Source organism: Mus musculus, chromosome 18 (genome assembly GCF_000001635.26).
Source record: "Mus musculus strain C57BL/6J chromosome 18, GRCm38.p6 C57BL/6J".
Taxonomy (NCBI): Eukaryota; Metazoa; Chordata; class Mammalia; order Rodentia; family Muridae; genus Mus; species Mus musculus.
Window position 1 is genome coordinate 83088480 of NC_000084.6, and position 25547 is coordinate 83114026.

At 44.9% G+C, this 25547-nt stretch overlaps 1 long non-coding RNA gene across 1 annotated transcript in view; it reads left to right on the top strand.

Annotated features, from left to right (window-relative positions):
- Positions 1 to 10509, top strand: part of Gm46636 — a 46191-nt gene extending 35682 nt beyond the window's left edge. Inside the window, exon 3 of the long non-coding RNA XR_001782530.1 lies at positions 10390 to 10509. This is a non-coding gene — a long non-coding RNA (predicted gene, 46636). The remainder of the gene's footprint in view (positions 1 to 10389) is intronic.
- The last annotated feature ends 15038 nt before the right edge of the window (positions 10510 to 25547 follow it).

Below are 25547 nucleotides of genomic sequence, written 5' to 3' on the forward strand. Positions count from 1 at the left end.
CTGAGAGTTCATGAGTATGGCTGTTCTGTTCAGAAGACACCATTTCTCTGGTCCTCCTTGGACTCTGGCTCTTAGAGTCTGTTTAATTTTAGGATTATTATTTATTTAAACATTTAAATTGTTTATTATTATTATTATTATTATTATTATTATTATTATTATTATTATTATAATAAAATTAAACTGCCAAACTGTTTTCAAGGGTAGCTTCCAGCCAGACACAGAGACACAGGCTTATAGTACCAAGACTTGGAAGGCTAAGGCAGGAGGATTTCTGTAAGTCACAAAGCAGTCTGGGCTACATAGCAAGAATTAGGTCAGCTAGGATGACATAGGAGGACCCTATCTCAAAGAATCTGAAGCTGCCACAATAAAATGGTAGCTGTGTGATCCCACAGGATGAGGGAGATCTAGTGTGTCTCTCTCTTGCCAGCATTTGCTATCAATATCACTAATTATTATTTGCTGTTGCAACAATAATGTTTCATGCTGGTCTCATTTGAACATCTTACTGGCCAAACTTATAACCTCCATATGATCTCTTTGAGGACATGTTACAATGTCTTTTCCCTGTTTTCTACTTAAATTATCGTTTTTCTTATTGTTGAGTTTTGCGGGCTTATGTATGGTTCCCCATTTCAGCATGGCTTGATTTTAGTTTTATCTTTAGCCACAAGGGCCAATGATGAATCTTTACACCACAGTGCACCCTTTAGGATGTCAGCTTAGATGTTAACGCTGTGTGTAAATAAGTTTTGATGGATGACACAGCCTGACTCTGGGCCTGTGCAGGTGTGCAGAACACGTTTAAGGTAGGCCAGGTCAGACCAGGCTGGGACACTCTGCAGACTAGCATCAGTCGAAGTACCTTTGACATATAATACTTCTGTTAATGGCGGAATAGGTCAGACCTGCCCCTTTTATCTATAGAGGGCATCTGTGTGCGCTAGATACCAGTCCCTTGTGTCATTGTAAGCATCCTCTCCGTGTCTCTAGCTTACTTTCTCCTTCATTCAATAGAATCTTTGCAGAGAGTTTGCAATATTCTTCAAGTCCCATCTATTGAAATTTCTCTTTGATGATGCCTGGGCTGTGTCTAAGAATTCCTTATGAGTCCTCAGGTTTCAAAGATTTCCCCGTTTTCTTCTAAAAGTTTTCCATTTCTATGTTAGCATTTAACTATGCATCAACATTTATTAGTATAAAATATGAAACAGGGGTTGCCCCCTCTTTTCTTTTTACTGTGACTATCCAATTTCTCTAGAACCTTCTGGTTTTGGAAAGATGAGCCACCATTGCGATGGGATGGTGTTGTATCTTTTTTTTTTTTTTTTTTTTTTTTTTTTTGGTTTTTCAAGACAGGGTTTCTCTGTATAGCCCTGGCTGTCCTGGACCTCACTTTGTAGACCAGGCTGGCCTCGAACTCAGAAATCCACCTGCCTCTGCCTCCCGAGTGCTGGGATTAAAGGCGTGTGCCACCACGCCCGGCTGTGTTGTATCTTTATATGTGGTGCGTGTCTGTTGTTCACTCTGTAGAATCTACACTCACCTGAACAGGCTCCCTGGGGGGGGGGGGGTCCTCTTGATCACATTAACTGTGGAGAGCAGACCATTCTTTTTTTCCCCCCAGAAGATTAATTTATTTATTTTCCTTGATAACAAGGTCATGTAAATTTGGAACTTGAGTTTCCTGATAATCTGCATTTGAAAAATTTATTTCTTGGTTTACATCCCAAATGTTGCCCCTTTCCCAATCCCTCTTGAAGAATTCCTCCCCCACGCTTCGCTTCTGAGAGGGCAGCCTTTCCCCCATCATGTCTCTGCTTGGGTGGGGGATTCTAGACTACGAAGGAGTGATGAGTATCATGCGTCCATTGTTCCTGTTTTCTGCTCCCCTCCTGCCCCTCCCCCGACCCCCCCCGCCCCGCCTCCTCCTGACCTGATGTCTTGCTGGACATACTGTCCTCTTGAACTGTGTGCCAGAAAAACCCTTTCTCCCTTAGGTTGCTTTGGTCAAGGATTTTATTAAAGCTATACGACAAGAAACCAAGTCAGCACATTCACGAGTTCGGGAGACGCCGGGTCTGCTGTTCTTTCGGTCCGTGGTTCTGTTTCCGTCCTCCGTCAGTACCAGAGAGTTTGGTCAGCGTAGTGTACAAAGCAAGTCTTGATATCATTTAGCATGCTTTGATTCACAACATCAGCTTCTGGCCACGTACTTTCTCATATCAATTTTAGAATAATTTTTATATCAGATTTTTTTCCCCTTAGGGTTTTGGGGAGAAGTGTGTTCAGTGTGAGTACCAGATAGGAGATAAGGGACACCTTTCTATTGGGTCTTTCACTCCACAGGCAAGGCATGTCTTTCCTTTGTTTAGACATTGACTGAATCCTTTATTAGCATTTTGTAGTTCAGTGGTCAAGCCCCGTATGTGTTTTAGTGACATTTATACTTCCAAATTTTTTTTTAATAAAATGTTCTAAAATATTTACTTGAGTGACTATAAATGATTTTGCATATTTACTTTTATACTTTGCTTCTATAACTGCATTTTTGCTACATAAAAAATGCAATGATTTTTATGCTTTTTTTGGGTTTGTGACCTTTTGAACTCATTAGTTTTTTCTTTCTTTTTTTTAGTGCTTATTTTTTAATTTTAAAATGAGCTTACAGGGTAACAGGTCTCTGTATGGAATTTCCATGTGAACTCACTTAAGTTGATTTCCTTTAACCACCCACCCACCAGGGCCCTGCATCTCTTTCTCTCTTTCCTCCGCTGTTCCCTTACATCCCCAGCGGTCCCCCTTCTATTTGGTCCTAGTGCCTTTCTCCTTACCTTGAAGCCACATTTATTTTCCAGTCACATGGTCCCCTTTCTAGTGTCCTGCATTTACCTGTATTTCCTTCTACCTGAAATGTGTTTTTCCAAGCTAAGAGGCAAGGATCTGCAGATGAGAGAAGACATACAGCATTTGCCTTCCTAGACCTGTGCATTCTCACAGAAAAGAGTGTCTTCTAGTTCCACCCACTTCCCTGAAAACTTTATGACTTCAATTTTCTTTGTGACAGAATAAAATCTCATTGTTGCTGTGCTCCACTCTCTTTGCCCATCTCTCTGCTGATGGGCATCTGGGCTGCTCTGTCTCCCTGCTACTGTGAAGTGACATCCAGTGAGCCCTGCGAGGTCTTTTTCTTGTTGATTTTCTGGATTGTTACACTAGAAAATGTGCAAGTGTTTTGTGTGTGTCTATGTGATGTGTGTGCTTGTGTGTGTGTGTAAAGTGTATGCATGTGTGTGAGTGCTTGTGATATATGTGATGTGTGTGAAGATGTCTGATGTGAATGTGTTATATGTATACATGTGTGTTTGTGATAAGTATGAAATATGTCATGTATGTGCATGTATGTGCAGTATGCATGATGTGTGTGAATGTGTGTGGGATGTATGTGTGTTGTGTATACATGTGTGTGTATGTGCATGAGCATGAAGTAGGACAATTTGTATGTGTGTGTCTATCAGTGTGTATAAGTGTGTATATATTTATGAGTGTGTATGTGTGTATGCATGTGTGGTGTATATGTGTATGTGTGTGTATGTGTTTATGTATGTGTATGTGTGTGTATATATGTATATGTATATGTATATGTATATGTGTATGTATGAATATGTGTATATGACTATGCATGCATGCAAGCATGCACAAATACCATAGGCCACCAGTATTTGTGTGTGAATATGTAAGCATGAGTGTATGAGTGAGTATGTCTGGAAGAGTTATTCCTTCTTTTCCAAGAAGTAGGACTATCATTTTCTTTCCTTGACTGACGGTACTTTGCTGTATTCTGTTTCTAGTACTCTGCAGAAAGGCAATAGTTTGGCCAGACATCCTTGCCATTCTTTGACGAGAAGGCAATCAGTATTTTTGTATGTGTATGTGTGAAAGTTTTTTCCTGAGTCAACGATATCTCTCCCCCATTTCTAGTTTTATGAGAAGTTTTGTTAAGAATCTGCGTTGAACTGATGAAATATTTTTCTGCATCAGCTGATATACTCATGTGACCTTTGTACCTGAGGTTGTTATCAGGGTGGTCTACTGTCTTGGCTCCCATAGGGTGCTATGACAAAACACTGTAAAAATGAAAAGCCTTAAAACACAACGAAATGTTTCTCCGGGGTTCTGGAAGGACCAGGTCAAGGTGCCAGCAGAATTGAAATCTGGTGGGTGCTGCTTTCTGGGTGTAGAATGTGTGTTCTTGCTATGATCTTTCATAGAGGGGCTGTGGGGGACATTAAGAGTAGATCTGTGTCAGAGAGCTCATAAACTAGCAAGGCATTACCCCTGACTACCACCACATCTAGGTTTAATATACACCTTCTGAAGGGCAGATGTTCAATCTTCAGCTGTACACACACACACACACACACACACACACACACACACACCTTCTGAAGGGCAGATGTTCAGTCTTCAGCTGTACACACACACACATACACACACACACACACACACACACACACACACACACACACACACATTGTTCTTTGATCACAGTCCCCCCTACTAGTGCTACGAAATGCTGTCTTCTGGATATGACATGGCTGCAGTACACATGAGTTCTCAGCATCTGTGGTTCCCTACACAGGCTCCACCTAAGACCAAAGCAATGAAGTTTTCCAGCATAGACCCGGGGCTTCCTCAGAGGTCTGCCTGTAGCCAAGGAGTCACTGGAAGATGGAGGATGGAGTAAGAGCCACTTTTCCTTAGGACTGTGGCCACTGATAGGTTTGCCAAGTCCCAGCAGATGGTCACACACCCATGGGCATGTGGGCAGCAATGATTAGACTCAGTGGGTGAAAAATCAATAAGTAAATATATAAAAGTATAAAAGGAGGACATGGCATAGAGAGGGAGGCATGATGGGGAATCCTGGGAGACTATGGAGGGAGCTTCAGCAGTTAAGATACATTATATACACACAGGTACTAGAGTTTCAAAGGATACATAAAAACAAAAGTCCTCTATTATCTACTCTCATCTCCTCTGGGTCTGACCACACCCTCTGTCCAAGCCCTCATCTTATTCCCATACCTTTTTTCTCCGGACCCTCTGTATGTAATTAGTACTGCCCGCATGAACGGAGGTGGGGTTTATTTATGTGAGTGAGGGTAAGGCACAGCAGCCAAACAACTGGGAACTAAGGCTCTCTCTCCTCAGCAGCCATAACTACAGTTCTTCAGCAATGGGTGGGACGTTATGAGTGCCCCTCTCCAAGTGATTCTCAAATATCGAACCAACCTTTCAGCCCCGGAGTAGATTTCACTTGAATATATGTTCATAATATGCATGAACATACATGCAAATTAAACTTATATTGTCCTTTTTACTGCACTTCATTAATGTTCTCTGTTTATGCCTATGTCTGTTCATGGTTTTAATCTGTAGTTTTTTTTTTTCTTCTGTGCTCTGTGTGGCTCAGGTATCAAGATGCTGCTGACCATCAAACAAACCGAGAGGCTCATCTCCTATTTTTGAGATGGGATCGTGTAGTATTGTTAATTCTTAAGTGCTTGGTAGAATTCTTTCGTGCAGGAGTATGGGCCTGCAGACAGCTCCATAAGGAGTTTTCAAATAAGAAATTGCATTACTTTAATCACTCTGGAGCGACTCTATTTATTTTATAGTGCATGAGCCGTGCTCGTTGGTGTTTTCTGAATTGCTCCATTTCATCAAGTTGTCAAATTTGTGTCATGGAATTGTGATTACTTTCTCTGATGTCTGCAGAATATGTAGTAGCATGCTCTGCTGTTTTCTACGCATTAATAATGCAAAAGGAGTAATTTCTCACTTTATTAAGGAACCATGGTATTTTTCTTGATCTTTTCAAAGATTTCAGTGATTTTTTTTCCCCCTCTACTTTTTCTGTTTTAGATTCTGTTTCTTTTCTGCTCTAGTCGGTTTATTTTGATGTTCTTTCTGTTTCTTTCCATCAGTACCTGGATTGTTGATACAGGGTCTTTCTTCTTTTCTAATGTGGGCATGTAGCCCTACATATTTTTCTTATCTTATTGCTTTAGCTAAATTCCACCAATTTTTATGTGTAGCACGTTCATCTTCATTTAGTTCAATGTGTTTTAAGTTCTGTTGAAATCTATTCCTGGAGTCAAAGATCATTCAGAATTAAAAAAAAAAGTAGATTCATTCATTCTATTTCATGTATATATGAGTGTTTTGCCTGACTGTATGTATGTGTATCATATACATATCTGGCTCATTACATCCCCTGGAACTGAAGTTATATGCAGTTTGAGCAGCAGGTGGGTACTAGGAATGAGCCCAGCTGTGCTGGAATAGCAGCCAGTGCTGTTAACCACTGAGACATCTCTCCAGAGTCCCAAAATGTAAGAAACTTCATCATTAAGCACCCAAAGAGCTGAAGGGGTCTGCAACCCTATAGGTGGAACAACAATATGAACTAACCAGTACCCCCAGAGCTCATATCTCTAGCTGCATATGTAGCAGAAGATAGCCTAGTCATCCATCACTGGAAAGAGAGGCCCTTTAGTATTGCAAACTTTATATACCCCAGTACAGGGGAATGCCAGGGCCAAGAAGCAGGAATGGGTGGGTAGGGGAGCAGGGTGGAGGGAGGGTATAGGGAACTTTTGGGATAGCATTTGAAATGTATATAAAGAAAATATCTAATAAAAATAAATAAATTAAAAAAGAAACTTCATCATTTACTATTACTATTACTGTTATTATTATTATTATTATTATTATTACTATTATATTATTATTGATATGTAACAACTGTGATTCCAAATCTTTGCTTGTTCAGAGAACAAGCAATTTGAAGCAAGTAATAAACAAAAGAGAAGGATGAAGTTATCAGTTACTTCTTTTTTCAGGTTAAAAACATATTTTTCTAAAGTGTATGATCATTTCTTACCCACACATGCCATCGTTCAGCAGAGGCTGGTGAACAGTGGATTTCCTTAGTGTGTGGTGGGAGTGAAGCCTCCGCTGGTGGTCAAGGGAACCGCTGGGCTTGTTGTTCATTCTGAGAATGGCTGAGTTGCTTCGACTCTGTTTGTGTTGATAATCTTGGTCACTTTCATCCCAGCATTAGCTTCCTTACCCTCATTACACATCTCCAGTAGGACAGAGATGGCACTCCCTGTCTCAACTTCTTCCTGTGCCTAGATTGCATTCTTGAAATGTGAGATTCTGACTTGCTTCATGACCTCAGTGGTAGCAGCCTGGGACAAGGAAGTTTCTTAAATTCCTATTCACTTCAGGTGATGCGTTGAGCAGGTGGGATGTTGGCTGGGTCCCTCCGCTCACCCAATCTTTTCTTGCAGCTGCCTCAGGCCTTCCTAATGGACTGAATTGTCATGATGTCTCAAGTCAGGAAGATGTACACAGTGGGGTGCTACCAGAGCCTCCCAAAGAGGGGCAGAGGGAGCCCTGCAGATGCTTGTCCCCAGGGAGATGGCGCACCACTGAAACAAATCACGAACACACTTGGGGTGTTCTTTGTTTTGTAGAATAATTTTCTTCTCTAAAATAACATTGCAACTACTCCTTGGTTCACCCCCCCCCCCCCCCAGCTAACTCAGTCTAACAAGGGACCCAAACTGAGTGAACTTGGGTCCAAAGAAGGAAAATTCTTTTCTAGGCTTCCCTCATAGTAAGCCACAGGAGACACTGTTTTTCTGCAAACTCAAAGAAGTTAAAGTGTGGACCTCACTGTGTGTGAGTCGAGTCTGTCCAGGAGCCTGCAGGGCTAGGGCGCTAGGTCACACAGTAAAGTGTTTGCCACACAATCAGGAGGATCTGTATGTGACAGTGACAGTGGATACTTGTAATTCCAGATCTGGGAAGGTGGAGACGGTGGCTCTCCAAGGCTCAATAGCCAGCTAGTCTAGCCTCATTAATGACACACTGGCCAGTGAAAAGTCCTGTTTCTAAAAGCAATCGGTATAGCTGGTGGAGAATGACGCCAGGGGCCGACCGCTGGCCTCCACACTCACCAGACCAAGCGTACACCCACAGAAACATGCACACCCACACATGCAAGTGCATGCCCACATGCAGACATGCACATAAAGACATGAATCTTTCATGCCATGGCTCTGTCTCCACACCACAAATTCACGAAGAAAGAAGCCGAGGAGGTCAGGGGACATGGGGGTGGGGAGATCAGCCACCTGCAAGGAACTTCCCACACAAAGCCCTGTGCTGTGATAACAGAAGGGAGCCGGCAAGCAGCCCGAGAAGACTGCCTGGCAAAAGCTAGCAGGACTTAAGAAAAACAGCCAGGGAGCTCGCTCCTTTTGTGTTTGGCTTCGCTGCTATTGACCAGTTGTGTGAGAGTAACCGATGGCGGAGAGGAAGGAGACAGGAACCTGGCCAAGATCCCGAGCCAAGGCGTCCCAGGCAAGTCATCAAGGAAAGCATTTCTCACCCCCTTTCTTTCTTCCTTTTCTTCTCTTTAAACTTCAAGAACATTTTATTTAAAATGAAATCCCCCCGTAAAGTTGTGCAGTGCCTTTTATGTAAAGATGAAGTATCTCAGAGAATAAAGGAAGGAAGAGAGGAAATTAAAAAGGCAATGTGGGAGGGATGTCTGGCAGCTTGGCCTCTCACCAAGTGACCCTGTGCTAGACCACATGGGACCCAGAGCTGTGTGAGCCTACCGGAGAAGCGGGCGATTTATGGGGTCTGGTTTGGGCTTTTGATAAGTATCTCTGTAAAGTGATGTAAGGAAAAACAACCCTGAACCAAGTTATAATTGCAGAATTCCTGTAAATTATTTTAAGATGAGAGAGGCCATCAGGGCTGGAGAGAAATAACCCCCAGGCTCGGATATTTATGTGTATTTCATTTTAAAAATCGGTGCCACAACGTCCCAATGATCATTAAGCAACCTGTCTGGGTGTCCTTCGAAAGCTAGAGGATTTGTTCCCTGAGGAGCAGGGAACAGTTATTCATAAGCAGGACCTGAGCGCCACCGGGCCACATCCTATGCATGAAACATGAGGCGCCTGATGCCAGGGGACCACCTGGGTTCTTCCTGCAGAGCTCCAAGTGCAAGAACTCTGGGGTGTCTTTTATGTTCCCTTTAGCAGGAGCTAAAGTGGGAAGGAGAGAGCTAAAATTTGCTGGTTCTTCTTAGCAGAGTGACAGGCGGGTGGCTGACATCTGGTGTCAAAACCAAGAACTTTCTGATCATTTAGGACCAGAGGTTCTCAACAGGGAGGCGCGTTTGGGAATTTCTGCAGTTTGGGCTGTCACAGTGGGGCTGCTCCTGCTGCCTGGAGGGAGAATCCAGGGATCCTCCCAAACACCCTGCAGTGCTCAGGATACCTTGCCACCAGGAAGAGCGAGCTGCAAACACCACAAGTCCCTGGGTTGAGCAGCTCTTCTGCACAAACACTGTGGAGGACTGAATAGTCCAGGACTGCTGAGAACATTCTAGATTTGATGGATTTCCTGGCAGACCCTGGTTATCTCAAGAGCTAAGGAAACCTCTCGAGTTGTTAGAGTATAAAATTTGACGTGTTTCAGACTCGAAGGCTACCAGATTGCCCCTCTGGAAGCTACAGTAGGAGTCCAACCTGTTTGCTTGGACAGTGGTGGCACAGTGGGAAGGAGAAACGTATCCTCGGTACAGTAGATTCTCACTGCAACCTTCCACTTCTTGTAGCATGTGGGTGGGTCACCACTGGGATGGTAATCTCTTCTAAAGTGTTAAGGCTCCTCACTTCCTTAGATCACTTAGGAAGAGCATGATAGTCTGGGAAGAAATGCAGGATATCTTCCAAAATGAATACATGGACACAACAAGACCAGCGTCCACAAGAACAGGATCTTGACTGTGCACGATGACCTGCCCGGGTCTTAAAAGCATACATTCTGGGCTCCTCGGAGCTGAGTGGTTTCTTCCCACTTGAGCTGCAGATGACTTCTGGCTCCTTATGGAAAATATTAACGCATGTCATGATTTTCTGTTAAGCTGTTTCTGCTCAGGCAGAGTTGAAGTTTGGGGAAGTAGGAGCTGTCTGTTCTTGTCCAACTTTGATGGACAAAGAGCTCTGGCTTCCATCTTGTCAGTCTCCACAGAATGCTCTCCTCATTAGGAGTAATCTGTGGGTGACTCATGCGTTCCTGTGCGTTTGATCTTCTGAGATAAGTAGAACCAGCCTCCCTTATGGCTGGCATGGCATGGCCTGGTTCCTGAGTCTGGTGTCTTTGGAGACTGGGAAATTCTTTTAAAACTGATGTTTCCATGGTGAGACACAGGGCATTGTATGTTTGTGTTAGGTGAAGTCCTAGGACCTATTAGTGACCTATCTTCTGGTTTCCTTCTTTCTCTTTTTTTAGGCATGTTCCATGTTGAGATGGGTCCTGAGTGCCAAGTGACACGATGTTTACTGATAGAAGAAAGCAAATGATGTGTAATGGAGCTTCCTTCCTTCCTTCCTTCCTTCCTTCCTTCCTTCTTTCTTTCTTTCTTTCTTTCTTTCTTTCTTTCTTTCTTTCTCTCTCTTTCTTTCTCTCTTTCTCTCCCTTCCTTCCCTTCCTTTCTTCCTTTCTCTCTCTTTTCTCTCTCTTTCTCTTTCTTTCTTTCTTTCTTTCTTTCTTTCTTTCTTTCTTTCTTTCTTTCTTTCTTTCTTTCTTTCTTCCTCCTTCCTTCCTTCCTTCCTTCCTTCCTTCCTTCCTTCCTTCCTTCCTTCCTTCCTTCCTTTCTTCTTCTTCTTCTCTCTCTCTCTCTCTCTCTCTCTCTCTTTCTTTCTTTCTTTCTAAACGTTTTTCATTTTTATGTGCATTGGTGTTTTGCCTGTAAGTATGTCTGTCTGAAGGTGTTGTATTCCTTGGAACTGGAGTTACTGACAGGTGTGAGCTGTGGGTGCTTGGAATTGAACGGGGGTCATCTGGAAGAGTAGCCAGTGATCTTAACCTCTGAGCCATCTATCTCTCCAGCCTGCATAATAGAATTTAAAGGTGAATCCCACCAGGAAGTCCCCAGAAATTGGTGGGTTTGTTGATGATTGAGCTCCAATTTTTGCACCCAGGTGTTCGGCAAAGAACATAAGGCAGTGGAGGCTTCTGAGTTGACAGGGATCTCTGTAACTTTGGCTTGGAGGATGTCATCTCAAGTTAGATGAATCAAGAATAGAAGGAACAGTGTTTGAAGAGCTACTGTGTTACACAGAAGTGACTAGACGTGTTACATTGTGTTAAATTGAACTACTAGACTTTCTAAGAGAGACTAAAAGGGTGGTAGCCATGACTGGTGTAACAACATTCCCTCAGTTAGTGAGATATCTCTGTGACTGAGGCATCAGTCTAAGCACTCAGAAGGAATGGTTTTATTTCTGCCTCATCCATTTCCCCAAAGGACAGATATTGGTTATTCTTTCTGTTGCTCATAGAAAACATCCTGACTGAAAGCATTTGGGGAGGAAGTTTCTTCCAGGTTACACCCTCAGGTGATGTTCATCATTGAGAGAATTCATGGTAGGGACTGAAGCAGAGACCATGGTGGATGCTGCTCACTGGCTTGCTCTCTGATTTATGCTCGGTCTGAGTTCTTACCCTACCCAGGTTTATTCGCCTAGGCATGGTACCTCCTACAAGGAGTTTGGCCTTCCCCATCAACAATTGACACAATTCCTTACAGACATGGTTTCAGGACACTCCAATATGGGCGATTCTCCGACTCAGAGTCCTTCAGACGACTCTGGGCTGTGTCAAGTTGACAGTTGAAGCTAACTCGGATACAAGTTTTGCTGTGATATCAATTGCACAAAGGATGAAATACAGGCAAAGGACACCTAGAAGGAGAAGTAGCATGCTGGAATTGTGACCCCTTCCTACCCCAGAGTTTTGAGCCCCATGACCCCTCTGTTTACAAACTCCACAACACGCCACAGAGAAATCCAGTCTTGGTGACACCGAGGCCCAGAAGTAAAGCTAGGGTTAAAAGCTTGCAAGGTGGAGGTTCATGTAAGGCTGGGTGTGGCCTGTCTGGCTCTCTTTCTGTGGCCCCCGTGGAGGCGGGGCCATCTGGCAGAAGCAGGAATGATTGGCTGGCTTCTGCTTGGCAACACCCAAGAGCAGTCTGAGAATGATGCTGCTGAGAGCAGAGCCCCTGGTTACTGCTCTAAACAGAGGTGAAGGTCATGGCTGGTTTGATTGGTCAGCTATTCATGAGAGTGAATGGGTATGCATGGAACAATCTAGAAAATGGTTCCCCTGGTGATAGAGGTCTAACTGGAGGTGCATTTCCATAACTTGTCAACTTGAACAGGGAATTTAGCACAAGAAGAAGGGGCGAGTGAGGAGAACTTAGCGGACAGGACCAACAGGAAGCTAGTGTCGCCAGCTATTTCCATCAGCCCATGCTTCCCCCTGGAAGCCTTCCAAGCATTTTGGGATGAGGACCTAGGGACTCAGTTGGTTTGGAGGACCTTTCTAGAGATTTCCACTAGTCTTCCTCCTCTGAACCCCCGCGGGCAAATCACGTGTTATTTCTAAATCTGTCTCATTTCTATGTAGAGTGAAGATGTGGTTTGCCTCAGAGCTCTCTCAGAGGCTGTTGGTCCTGCTGTGTGCAGCTCTCCTTTCTACTGCCTGGAGGATGTGTTTGGAAGGGAGAAACAGCTGTGCTTTCTGGGTCCCCGTCCTGAATCCTTGAGGGAGGTTTTGAGTGGAATAGACTTTGATAACTCTTGGAATTGTGCTTCAGACCCGTTTGTCTCTGAGTGAACAACAGAGGTCGAAAGGGAATCTCTGATGGGAGCCACTGTCCTCTGTGGGTGTGGTCCCTTCCTTCCATACACACTTCTTCTGACTTGGCTGAAATTTGAAGGACTAGGAAATGTGTGGGTGTCTGGCTAGAGGCTAGAGGATATGGAAGGTGAGTTCTCGCTGTAAGCCCTGGTGTCGTTGGCTAAGGCCATCTTGCTTTAATGGTTTATCGTGCTCAGCTATGAGGACAACCCACTGGGTGCTCCAGTGGGTGAATAAGGGACAGTGAGAGCGTGGAACGCACGGTGTATGCACAGGACACTTGCCAAGGTTTGTGGTGCTTGACAAGCTCAAGCTGTGTGTATCTGGTCCGCAGGAAACTGGGCAGGGTGCGCCGATGTTGAACTTAGCAGCTATGAAAGATGTGTCTCACAGGAGCCTGCCAACCCCTCAGCAACCACACTTGTCCAGAGCGGCAGCCAGGGAGGCCACAGCTGCTGTGTGTGGTACTCTGGATTTTTACACAAGTCTCTGGTTTCTGGAATCTTCCAGGTCTAACTCTGGAAGACTCTGGATCCTGCACTAACTTGCAGACACCACAGAGGAATGTAGGCTGGGCTCAGGGTCAGGAGATGAATCAGACTTGGCTGTATGTACTTGCTTAAGTATATTCTTTAAAATATTAACATAGTAAATTGAGTATATATGATATTTGATATTTCAAATACATAATATAAAACTCTTTGATGTTCTCTTTTCTTTTTTAAGGAAATGTGTTTGTTTTCATAAAAATATATTTTAATCACCGTTTTCTCCTCTCCCAGCTCCTCCCAGAACGCCTCCCTTACCTGCCCACCCACCCAACTCCATGCCCTTTATGTCTCTCCTTAAACAAACAAACTACAAGCAACATCAAAACAAGAAACACACGCACACATCTACTTTTGGGTGTTGACCTACCCTGAAACGTGGTGAATATGTGTCATGGGACTAACTGGAGAAGACTAATTTTTCTTTTGCAAGCAGGAATGAGTTGTTGATATCATCTTGGTTAGCGCTGGGGGACCTTGTCTATTTCTGCTCCTCCCGTGGTGATCTGGTCTGCCTTGAGCATTTGGTGTTGCCCCGGTCTCTGAGAGTTCATATGTGCATTGCTCCTGCTATGTTTGGAAGACACCATTTCCTTGGAGTCATCCATCACCTCTGGCTCTTGGGATCTTTCTGTCTCCTCTTCTACACAGATAGGTCCCTGAGCCCTGAGGGGAAGGGTTTGATCATACCATCTAAGATTAAGTGTCCCATAGTCTCTTACTCTTTGTACATTGTCTACTTGTGAGTCTCTGTCCTCCTCCTTCTCCTCCTCCTCCTCTTCTCCTTTTCCTCTTCCTCCTCCTCCTCCTCCTCCTCCTCCTCCTTCTTTCTTCTTCTTCTTCTTCTTCTTCTTCTTCTTCTTCTTCTTCTTCTTCTTCTTCTTCTTCTTCTTCTTCTTCTTCTTCTTCTCCTTCTCCTTCTCCTTCTCCTTCTCCTTCTCCTCCTCCTCCTCCTCCTCCTCCTCCTCCTCCTCCTCCTCCCCCTCCTCCTCCTCCTCCTCCTTCTTCTTCTTCTTCTTCTTCTTCTTCTTCTTCTTCTTCTTCTTCTTCTTCTTCTTCTTCTTCTCCTTCTCCTTCTCCTTCTCCTTCTCCTTCTCCTTCTCCTTCTCCTTCTCCTTCTCCTTCTCCTTCTCCTTCTCCTCCTCCTTCTCCTCCTCCTTTCTTCTTCTTCTTCTTCTTCTTCTTCTTCTTCTTCTTCTTCTTCTTCTTCTTCTTCTTCTTCTTCTTCTTCTCCTTCTCCTTCTCCTTCTCCTTCTCCTTCTCCTTCTCCTTCTCCTCCTCCTTCTCCTCCTCCTTTCTTCTTCTTCTTCTTCTTCTTCTTCTTCTTCTTCTTCTTCTTCTTCTTCTTCTTCTTCTTCTTCTTCTTCTTCTTCTTCTTCTTCTTCTTCTTCTCCTTCTCCTCCTCCTCCTCCTCCTCCTCCTCCTCCTCCTCTCCCTCCTCCTCCTCTTCCTCCTTCTTTCTTCTTTTAAAAATCTCCTATATTCTAATTTTATGTGTACAAGAGTTTGACTACAGGTTTGTCTGCATTATGTGCATACAAGTGACATCTCTGAGAGGCTAGACGAGGACATTGGTGAAAGACAGACAATTGTGAACTGCCACGAGGGTACTGGGAATTGAACTCAGATCTTCCTCAGATCCTCAGCCAGTGCTCTTCACTGCTTATCCATCTTTCCAGCCTCTCTCTTCTTATTAAATTATTTTTATTTATATATATTTATACACACACTTGTGTGCATGTATATGCTCATGTGACATACTGTATGTTTGGAAGTCAGAAGACACCGTCAGAGGTCAATTCTCTCATCATTTGCGTTCTGGAAAGCAAATTCAAGGCTTCAGACTTGGTGGCAAGTATCTCTACCCACCAAACACCCTTGGCAGCCGTGTCTCTCCTAAGGAGACACGCATCTGAGAGGGGGTATAAGGGTCCTGCTGAGGAGCCTGAGAGCCTGCTCTCTGGGAAGGTCTCCCTCTGAGGCACTGATGCTTTCCCAGATCTTCTTGAGCAGAGTGGAGTCCAGGGAAAGGGGGACACCCCCCCGCACCCCTCCTGTTCCCCATCTGCATCCCTGCAGCTAATGACACTGGAGGAACCTTGTGCTCTTTTGGAAACTCTTAGGAGAAAACCCATCCAAACTGAGCCTGGGTGGGTAGTGATTGCATTGATGCACCCTGTGACCTTCTTCAGGTCCTCTGTCTGTTAACTTTCTGTGTGCTGACATCACCATTGAAGGGTTGCCTTTAGTTTTTCATTGTAAAATACACGCAACATGAACATTACCATCTGAATTATTTTCTTATATCTTTTATTTATTCATCGACAGTTCATACATGTGTACGATGCGTCTTACCGTATTCACCTCAACTCCCTGCTCTCCCACTTTCTCAGTGACCCCCGATGCATGTCTACCCTGTCATGTCCTCTCCTTACTTTTTTGTTTGTTTGTTTGTTTGTTTGTTTGTTTTCAAGACAGGGGTTCTCTGTATAGCCCTGGTTGTCCTGGAACTCACTCTGTAGACCAGGCTGGCCTTGAACTCAGGAATCCGCTTGCCTCTGCCTCCCAAGTGCTGGGATTAAACGTGTGCACCACCATGCCCTGCCTCTCCTTACTTTTATAACCCACGTAGTCTGTTTCATTGGGGTTGACTGATTCTGTTGCCTAATCCCTCGTAAGTAAAGGTAGCCACAGGGAGTTCATGATGGCCTTGGTTGTGCCCTTCCAGTAAAATTTTATAGCACTCTATCCATCGTCCCTCCCTCTAGCTCTTATGGAAGATGCCCTATCAAGGACTGAGCTCTCAGCAGCAGCTTCTTCTTAGCACTTAGTCTCTGCAGAAGAGGCTTCTCTGGGTCTCTTGTTTGAGAACAGCAGTGATCTGTGGGTGTAGGTGTAAATATTTTGAAGGCAGATTCATAACATGCCCATTTAGCAAAACAATAGTTGCATGCTCCCGCTGTGGACTCCAGCAAAGTTTCCCACACTCAGCATGACTTCCCTTTGTGGAGTAGGCCTTAGGTTTAATCAGAAAGGAGTTAGTTCCTCATACCTATAACCTTGATGCCACTATAGCAATAAAACGTTTAAACATTTTCCGTGGACTAGTTAAAGGTTATCTGTCTTTTGGAGGCATTGGGAAAGTGCCCGTGCAGTGGGAAGCCTTGTTGGGCACAGAGAGCCTCCACTTGGTATGAGAGGACCCACAGGGCACATGTGCGTAGAAGAACTTGATCATGCCCCTTCTTGAATACTTAACCTCACTGAAAAAGACGCCCTGAGACTACCTTAATGAGCTCACACAAAACGTTGCTGTAGAAAATGCACTTTTGCCTTGTAAGACTCTTTTACAGCAACACGTACCAATTTTAGAATGTACAAACCCAAAGGAAAATTAGCCCTTCAAGTTTTATTTTAAGGGCGATAGCCAAAAACATTTTCCCACATTCTGAAAATATTGTTAAATACTTCTAGTGATGTCAGCCAGTGCCTTTGGTGTTCTATAGCTGCTTAATAAATTAAGAATAGGGCTGAACACTAAGAAGTGCGTTTTTCTTTCTTGAGAAAAGTAGCATTCATTCCTTGGGACAAAATTCACAAATCAAGTAGGGTGAGTTGTTGGCTGCTTATATAATTATGTCTGAAACATACTTTATTCAGAGAGAGAGAGAGAGAGAGAGAGAGAGTGTGTGTGTGTATGTGTGTGTGTGTGTGTGAGAGAGAGAGAGAGAGAGAGAGAGAGAGAGAGAGGCATAATTTTTCAATTGTTAACTTTGCAGCAGCAGTTTTGGATGTAGACAAACTATGCATAACAATATCTCGTTGTGCTCATTAGCATTACTTCAGTGAAGTCTCACAACCTTATCAATTATTTTTCTTATGAAATCTGTGTTTCTGAGCTTTTTTTTTTCACTCATAAAAACAAGCTTTTGCAGAGTTTTGGCATAAGGTATCATTTAGAAGGGCTGGAGAGCTGGCTCAGGGGTTAAGGGCACTTTTCGCCTTTGCAGAATATCTCAGTTGAGTTCCCAGGACCACCATTGCAGCTCTAGTGCCAGGGGCTCTGACCCCCTCTTCTGACCTTGCAGACAACAGGCACACGTGAGTACTTATATATATGTAGGTAAAACACTCACACACATAAATGAAATAAAATAAACAAATCTTAAAAAGTAAATCAAACATTTAAAAACCATTTAGAAATGTAACGAGTACCAGAAAGAAAACACTGCAGACTCCTTCGGTATCCTCAGCTCTTTTTACAGAGACAAAAGCATTTTCCTGTCTACCCTACTGTACTGTCCTGCTTTTCTGAATGGAGGACTTGCAGGGCTCCCCATACGGGACATTCCAGCTTTATTGATGGCTTGGGACTCTATACACCTGTAGCCCACACTTGAGGCTTCATTGTCTCTTGGGCAAATCTTTTCCACTTGTGTATTTCTAGTTTTCATTTGGTTCAACACAGCTCTTTTGTGAAGGCCTTTGACAGCTGCACTGATCTGGGCATCCCATTATGGGAATCTATGTGTGTGGTTTGGTATCTAGGACGGGACAGATACTCAGGACAGGGGTGTCAACAGCACTAACAGTTCTCGAAATCTGGGTCACAGAGACAACAGCATACTTTTTATGTGTTCAAAAGACAAAGCAAGCAAGCAAGCAGGCAAACAAACAAAAAACCAAAAACGCACCAACAAACATTTCAAAATTCTTCTTCCTCTGACACCCACTATTCGTCAAGAATTAAAAGACAAGACAGTAGCCACCATTTGGTCCCTGTCCTCAAGTCTCTTCACTATCAGAAACACACAGTCATGGTGGAACAGTCACTGTATCAGAGAAGCATTCTGGAACCTGCAGGTGTGGGTCAGGAAGACTGTGCCCAGAGCAGCTGGCTCCAATCTTTCTGTGGCCAGAACTCCCTTGAAAGCTCTGGGGCAGTTCTCAGAATACTCTTGAATGCAATTAATTGTTAAGGTGAAAGTTGATACGGAGGGTTTGTCTGCCGGACACTGAGAAAGAACAGGAAAGGACAGGTGCACGGGCCCACTGGTGGTCTCACACAGAGGCAGGAGGCTGCTTGCTAACGTGGGAGGCCAAGGCCCCACAGGCAGGACAGGACTCCACGTATCTGAGAAGAGGAAGGTTTCACCTGTTCAAGGCCCCCATTTCAAGGGACACACCTTCCAGGACAGAGTGGTGGGGCAAGCTCTGGTGGGCTTGCAGAAGCAGACCCAAGGGTTCCCTGGCTCAGGAAACACCATCCCACCACATTAAGTGTCCTGGAGGAGATGTGACTGTTCAGATGTCATCTTGGTGATTTTTGCTGTCATTTGTGTTTCATACACAGTTTTTTATCTCTTGGTTTATTATTATTACTATTACTACTATTGTTGTTGTTGTTATTGGGTCTTGAGGTTTTTAAACATTCTTCATGAGCATGCAAAGTTCTGAATATGAAACGGACATGTGCATGAAATGGGAACTGGTCACTGTAGAGAAACAGGGGCTGAATATGGCCTCTGGCCCATGCCTTGCGCACCCAGCCCCCACCCGTCCTTCTGGAGGAGGCAGGTGGAGAATGGAAGACCCAAGCCTCTGGAAATTTGTCTCTGAGTTTCTCTACTATATGGGAAACAAACTTCTTTGTAGAAGCAGGCCAAACAAACAAACAAACAACCCCCCCAAAAAACCCCCAAAACCAAAGCAAGCAAGAAACCAACCAAACAAATAAAACTAATGGTGACCCTTACCTTAATTGCTTCTGTATTCCTGATGGCCAAGACCTGAGCAGACAAATGAAGCATGGCAGTCTAGACCTTGGGAGAATATGTGGTGTTGAAGAACTTGACTAGAAAAGCCTCACTTTAAACCACATTAGCCATTGACTTTTCTCTTCCTTCTGCTTTTGGATTGTTTCTAGGGAAGATTGGAATGCAAGCGAGCAGCCATAGGGTTTCCAGAGCTGTGTTTGCCAGGACACATTGGTCTTTTTTTTCTCTGACACTCCTTCATGTCACATGGCCTCTGGAGGCTCACCCAACCCTCATTGGCTGTGCACTTAAGAACAAGCTGATGAGGTCACAAAGCCTACCCTGAGCTGGTGCTGTTAGGGTGTATCTGATGTTTCGCGCACAGTCTAGAAACTTGTAATTCACACGCGCTAGTTACCGCTCTGATTATTTGATGAAATCGTTCAGGACTGGCTGTGAGGCTCAGCCAGGGGTTGCTTACTTTTGAGCCAGGATTCAAGCACTGCCCTTGAGCCTGCCTGTGGCTCTTCCTATGAGCCTTCTCCTGAGCACGTGAAGCCCTGAGACACTCATACTCTCTAAGGACACTGGATGCTTCCATACCATTTGGTATCTTCATTGTCAGGACGTTGGGTAACATTGGGTAAGCTTTGGAGATCTGTGTCTCTCCATCAGAAGAGAGTGTCTGAGGTATCTAGTGAATATCATGCCCTGGGCAGTGGGTGTGCTGGAATGGTGTTCTCTCTGGGGCTCAGAACTCAGCCAGCTGCTGCTTAGCACATGAGGTCATGTTTCTGCTGACCTGTACAGTCACAGACACAGGTTGGTTTGCTGGCTAATAAAGGGCTTTTGGAAGGACCAGCTGTCTCCTCGGGGCATTTTTTTTTAGTCTCTTGGCCTGTACAAGTGGGCTCAGGATAAGGCTATGGCTCTGGGAAGAAGAACGGAGAGACAAAGACTTTATTGTTCAGTCATATTAGTTCAGGTCATGGATAGAGCATACTGGTATCAGAATTGGAGATAAGGTGCCCCTTCTCCAATACTAGCCTTTGCTCTGATGTTTCAGGCCTGCTTCGGGTAGTTTGAAGCTCTGTGTTCACCACTGACAGACTTTGCCACAAGCTGGAAGGCCAGATGTTGTAAGGGAGAGGATGAGCCTGCCTTTAGCATAGGGACCAGGCTTGCTTGGGGGCTAGCTGCGTCCTTGCTCGCCTGCAGCGCCTCCTCTGCTGAAGTGAGAGGAGTCGCCGGAAAGCTGATTTTTAGTTTTAGTTTTTGAGACAGGATCTTGTGTCATCTAGGATTACATCGAATCTGCTGTGCAGCCAGGAATGGCCTTGAACTTTTGATCTGCTTGCTTCCACATCCCCCGTTGCTGGGATTACAGCTGTGCACTACCTTATCTGGCTTATACAAGGCTGAGGGTTAGTTAGATCAGGGGCTTTGTGCGTGTTGGTAGACAAGCACTCTTCTAGTCTCCCAAACTGGTCTGAACCTGTTGTCTGAGGAGTGGCTGCTAGAACAGCTTCCCACTGGGAAAGGTCTCCCTGGGGAAGGCACTGAAAGTCAAGTGTTTGCCTTGCCACCAAGGAAAAGTTCCTAATTGCCACACACAGAAACAAAGAGCTGTCAGCTTCTGGCTATCAGGTCACTTGGTCATGGTGGGGCCAAGACCAATGTCACAAGGTAACCATGAACTCATTTCACCTGAGGCCGGATTTCACACCCAGGTTTGGAAAGTTCCCTCCAGACACCTTGAGACCGTTACTCGCCCCCAATCCTGACCAAAGATATGATAGAACTTGAAGTGACTACAGCTGTGAATGGCCTGCCCTTCTGCCACTGGGAACTCTTTAGTTGCCACAGTTTTGAGGGTTGTCTCTGGAGTCCTCATTTACGGGATGGCTGTGCAATTGTTTTTCCCACTGGGAAGATGGATACCACGGTCACAAGAAAGCTTGGATTTTCTATGGTAGAATTAATAGCTATCCAGAAAGGAGACCCAGCCATTCTTGCCTTTGGCCAGCTCCTTACCAAGCCCTCCCTGGTCCTTAGCAGGGTTGAGCTGTGCAGGCATCAGAGCTACATTCCGGGCCATTTTCCTGGTGAACAAATTGAATTATTCCCCGGAGAAACCATGGGATGGATCAAGTGGTCCGGCCTGATTCCACTGGGTTTACATCAGACCCTGTAAGCATTTGCATTGTTTGCTAGTGTCAAAGGGGATCAGGCAAACCGTCTTGCTTGCATCAGTGAGAACTTGGAGCCCATGGTATCTGGTTTTTAAAATGCCAAGCTCTTCAAATGGTCACAACCTATAAGTTGACCATCCTGGCCACTGTGTGCTCACGTATCTCAGCCCACACTAGTTAAACAATTTTGGATCTCAGGCATTTTTTCTCATCTACATGATTAATAAGCCAAATAGAAAAAAAAGTATGGCAGTTTCCTTTGTCCCTCTAGAGGCAACTCTGGCCCACCCCATCCCGAACAGGTAACTCGCCTGTTTTGCAAACCAGCAGCAGCCATGCCAAAAAATAAAATAAAATGAAATAAAATCAAGCTCTATCCCACACTCATTTTTTTCTTCTTTTCTTTCTGTGCAGGGATATTATTGAATAGCCAGTGTCCTTATTTTGGTCCCTCAGACTTTCTGTTTATACCTAATTGCTCTTTTGGTCGTGAGGGTTGAGAAAACACTTTTCCCAGCCAACACATCTTTGCAGGGAGCCATTGCACTCTACAATGGAAGGGATGTACCGTGGCCACTCGTGAGATCCCTGGGCTGTGTGTTCATGGCCGCTGTCAGGGAGGCTGACTTCTCTGTAGGGGTGATTTTCCCAAACTGTGGAGTTTCTCACTGTGCACTGTTCTTGGGGTGCACAGCCCCCACAGGCTTCCTAATGGGGCTTCTGGACTTCGTTGGCCACTGGAGTTAATTTAGACACAGGCTCCCCGCCCCCCGCAGCAGAGCTGGGGCCCATATACAAGTCAAATCTGCTATTTCTCTTTAGGCAATGATTTATTTCCCTCTTAAATTGGCTGGACCAGTTAGTTTTTTATTTTTATTAAGTCACACTATTCTTAAATGAAACTATTGATTTAAAGTCAGCTTAGTGAGGATTTAATTTGTTTTCAGGGGATTAGAGAGGTAGCACGGGATAATTTTACAATAAAGTGGAGAAGGCGCGTTCCTTCACAGGGCCTCGCCTTTCTTTCTTTCTTCCTTACTTTTTTTTTCTTGCCAAGCTGCACAGACCTTACAAATTTTCAAGTGAATTGTGGAAATACATTCATAAATCAGCCTTAATTCCTCTGCCTGTGGAGGGGAGATGCAGGGGGATGTCTGCCCATGACCTTGCCCCGCTGTCCTTCCAGTGACAGTCTCTGCTGCTGGTGCTCCTCTGAAGATGCACTCACTCACTCATGTGCATGAGCACATGCAACTCAGTTGCCTTCCGTTTTCTGTCATCCTTCCTTTACGTTGCACTGAATTGCTTTGTTCCGGAAACTTCTTTCATAAAATGGCAGCCATATCTCTTCTATATACCAGAAATGTTTAGAGTTTCTTTCTCTCTCTCTTTCTTTCTTTCTTTCTTTCTTTCTTTCTTTCTTTCTCTCTCTCTTTCTTTCTCTCTCTCTCTCTCTTCCTTCCTTCCTTCCTTCCTTCCTTCCTTTCTTTCTTTCTTTCTTTCTTTCTTTCTTTCTTTCTTTCTTTCTTTCTTTCTTTCTTTTTCTTTCTTTCTTTCATCCTTCCTTCGTTCCTTCCTTCCTTCCTTCCTCTCTTTCTTTCTCCCTTCCTTCCTTCCTTCCTTCCTTCCTTCCTTCCTTCCTCCCTCTCTCTCTCTCTTTCTTTCTTTTGAAAAGCTTTACTGTAAAAGTTATTTCATTTAGTCATTTGTGTGTGTGCATGTGTATATATATGTGTGTATATATACATGTGTGTGTGTAGTATATATGTTCAGGTATATCTGTTCTAAAGGAGAGCATCCAGTGTCCTCTGCCTTACTCCCTTAAGAGGTCTTTCTTTCACCAAACTTGGAGCTAAGCTGGCAGTGAGCAAGCTCTGGCAATTCTCTTGTCTCAGTCAGTCCTTCCACAGTGTGCGTATTTGTGTGTGTGTGTGTGTGTGTGTGTGTGTGTGTGTGCATGTGTTTGTATTTGGGGGTTTAACAAGCACATAGGGCCACACCTGATTTTTATGTGGGCTGTAGAAATTTGACCTCTGACCCTCATGTTTGCATAGCAAGGGCTCCAACTCTTGAGCCACCTCCCCAGCTGGAATACATTTTTACGAGGGTATAGGTGGCTAGAATGGGTTTCTGTTATGATTCCTGGTAGTTACCATTCACATTTACCTTTGTCCTGGCATTTGGAAGAATCCATTTCTCCTCCTAACTCTCCACACAGGGCCTCCATCTTGTGACCACAGGGTCTTCCTGCCTTATATGGACCACTCCGCTCCTTCTAACCTTTACCCTTCCCTCAGCAGCCTCCCTCCTGGTTAGCTTTAGTCTGTCTGTTTTTTGTCTGTCTGTCCATCTGTCCATGGGGGCTGCTTTGTCTAGGCCGACCATGTCTGTGTATTCCCTTGGGTAGAGTGGAGGAGGATGGGTAGGACCAGTGTGGAAACAGAAAGGGAACAATTCTTATGCCAGTCTTGAAATGCACGTGAGTGGAGCTATGGAAATGCAGCCAGCGAGGGCTCTCTGTGGCTTGTTCAGGGAGCAGTCCTGTCATTACCAGCCTGTTATCTCTGGACCCCGCTGTCACTATCCATTTCAAAAGCAGCCTTTGCTTCCTATTGAAATCAAATCGACTCAGAGGCATTTTCAGATTAATGGTTCTTGGTCTAGAGATTTCAAAACCATTTTGGTCAATCATTCGGGACATCTCCAGGTTCCCCCACCCCCTCTCTCACTGGGTAATGGGGCCGAGTCTTGGCAAGCATCAGGACTATGTTATCCAGGTACCTTTCATTGAGGATCAGCTGTATGATGACCCAAGGAGTGTGTTCCTCAGTGCCCATGGCTTTATCCCCTCCCCTTCACAAGTCAGTCTTGAGTTCAGGGGATTCCAGGTCTCTCAGGGGAACAGTAAGGCAGATTATCCTTGGGGACAAAAAACCAGGGCAGGTTTTCCTCTGAGACTAGGAGTGTCCTTTGATCCTCAGCTGAGTGAATGTAGCTGGGTTCAGTCTTCCCGAAGAAGTACTCTGCTCACAGACAGTGGATGAACACTGAGACGAGAGAGCAGGGGAGAGTGAACAGAAGACCGAACACGCAGCAGGAGTCCCACGTGCCTTGCTCACCTCTAAGGTACGGAGATACCGAGTTCCATCATGTAGAGGCTTAAAGGACCCAGGTCTACTGTGGCATGAATCACACCCACGAGAAAAACTGAATAGAGTAACTGAGGTACTTCATAAGTGGCACTGTGAGGGGACACAGATGGCTCCGTGCAGTGGGCACCGAGTAAAGAAGAATTTGCCCCGATGCTGACAATGAGAATTCTGCTCATGGGGTACTCTCAGTATTCAGAAGACAACGCCCCCAAATGGAGAGACACTGAGCATGCTCAGATGCAGCAGAGGAGGAGGACCAGGAGTAGGGGGTAGAGCTTCAGGTAGGAGACCGGGGACTCTTTCAGTCAACATATCCCTAGAGAATTCCGCTGTTTAAAGGCTGCACCAGGCCAGTGAGGATGAGGACAGACCCTGGGAAACAGAAGGCCCAGCAGCCCATCGAGCAAGGAAGAGTAGCCATGAGGCAGGGAAGCGGCCATGGGGATTTCAAAGAGGGGGGTCCACACTCGAAGGAGAACCCTGTAAAGTGTACCTTTCAAATAATCAGCAGACGCTCTTACAGATGAATGGGCACTGTGATTCTTCTTCCCCGTGGCGCCTCTTTCTATTTACCAGGGACGAAGAGGGCAGCGGCAGTTTAAGTAAATGATTCTGACCAAGCTCCACTGCCCGAGCCAATGCGTTTCTTAGGATTACTTACGGAAGTGTGGGTAATGGAGGCAACTGTGCCATGAAGAAGCCTACCTCAGCATGGGTTAGGGCACAAGGCTGTATTATTAGAACAGCTACACCACCCGCCGGCCCATGCCCAGTCTTGCTTACCTGTTACAGGACTTGGGGAAGGGGCTTCATAAGTGTGGATTCTGGTGGCAGATGGATGAGGGTGTGCATTCATCAAAGGACTGTCAGTCTGACTTCTAGCCTAACAGAAAAAGCAGAACTTGAAGTAACTTTAGTAGGAGTTTCTGTTGGCAACATTGTGTCTGTATGGTTAAGGAACAGGCTGACTTTGGGCTCTTTATGCTGTTTCTCCTCCAAGTTTGCCTCCTGTGGTCAGTCCTCCTGTTAGCCTTTACCCAAGGACAAGTCACCTGGCCCAGTGACGGGCCCCATGCCCTAAATCTCCAGGAATGCTTT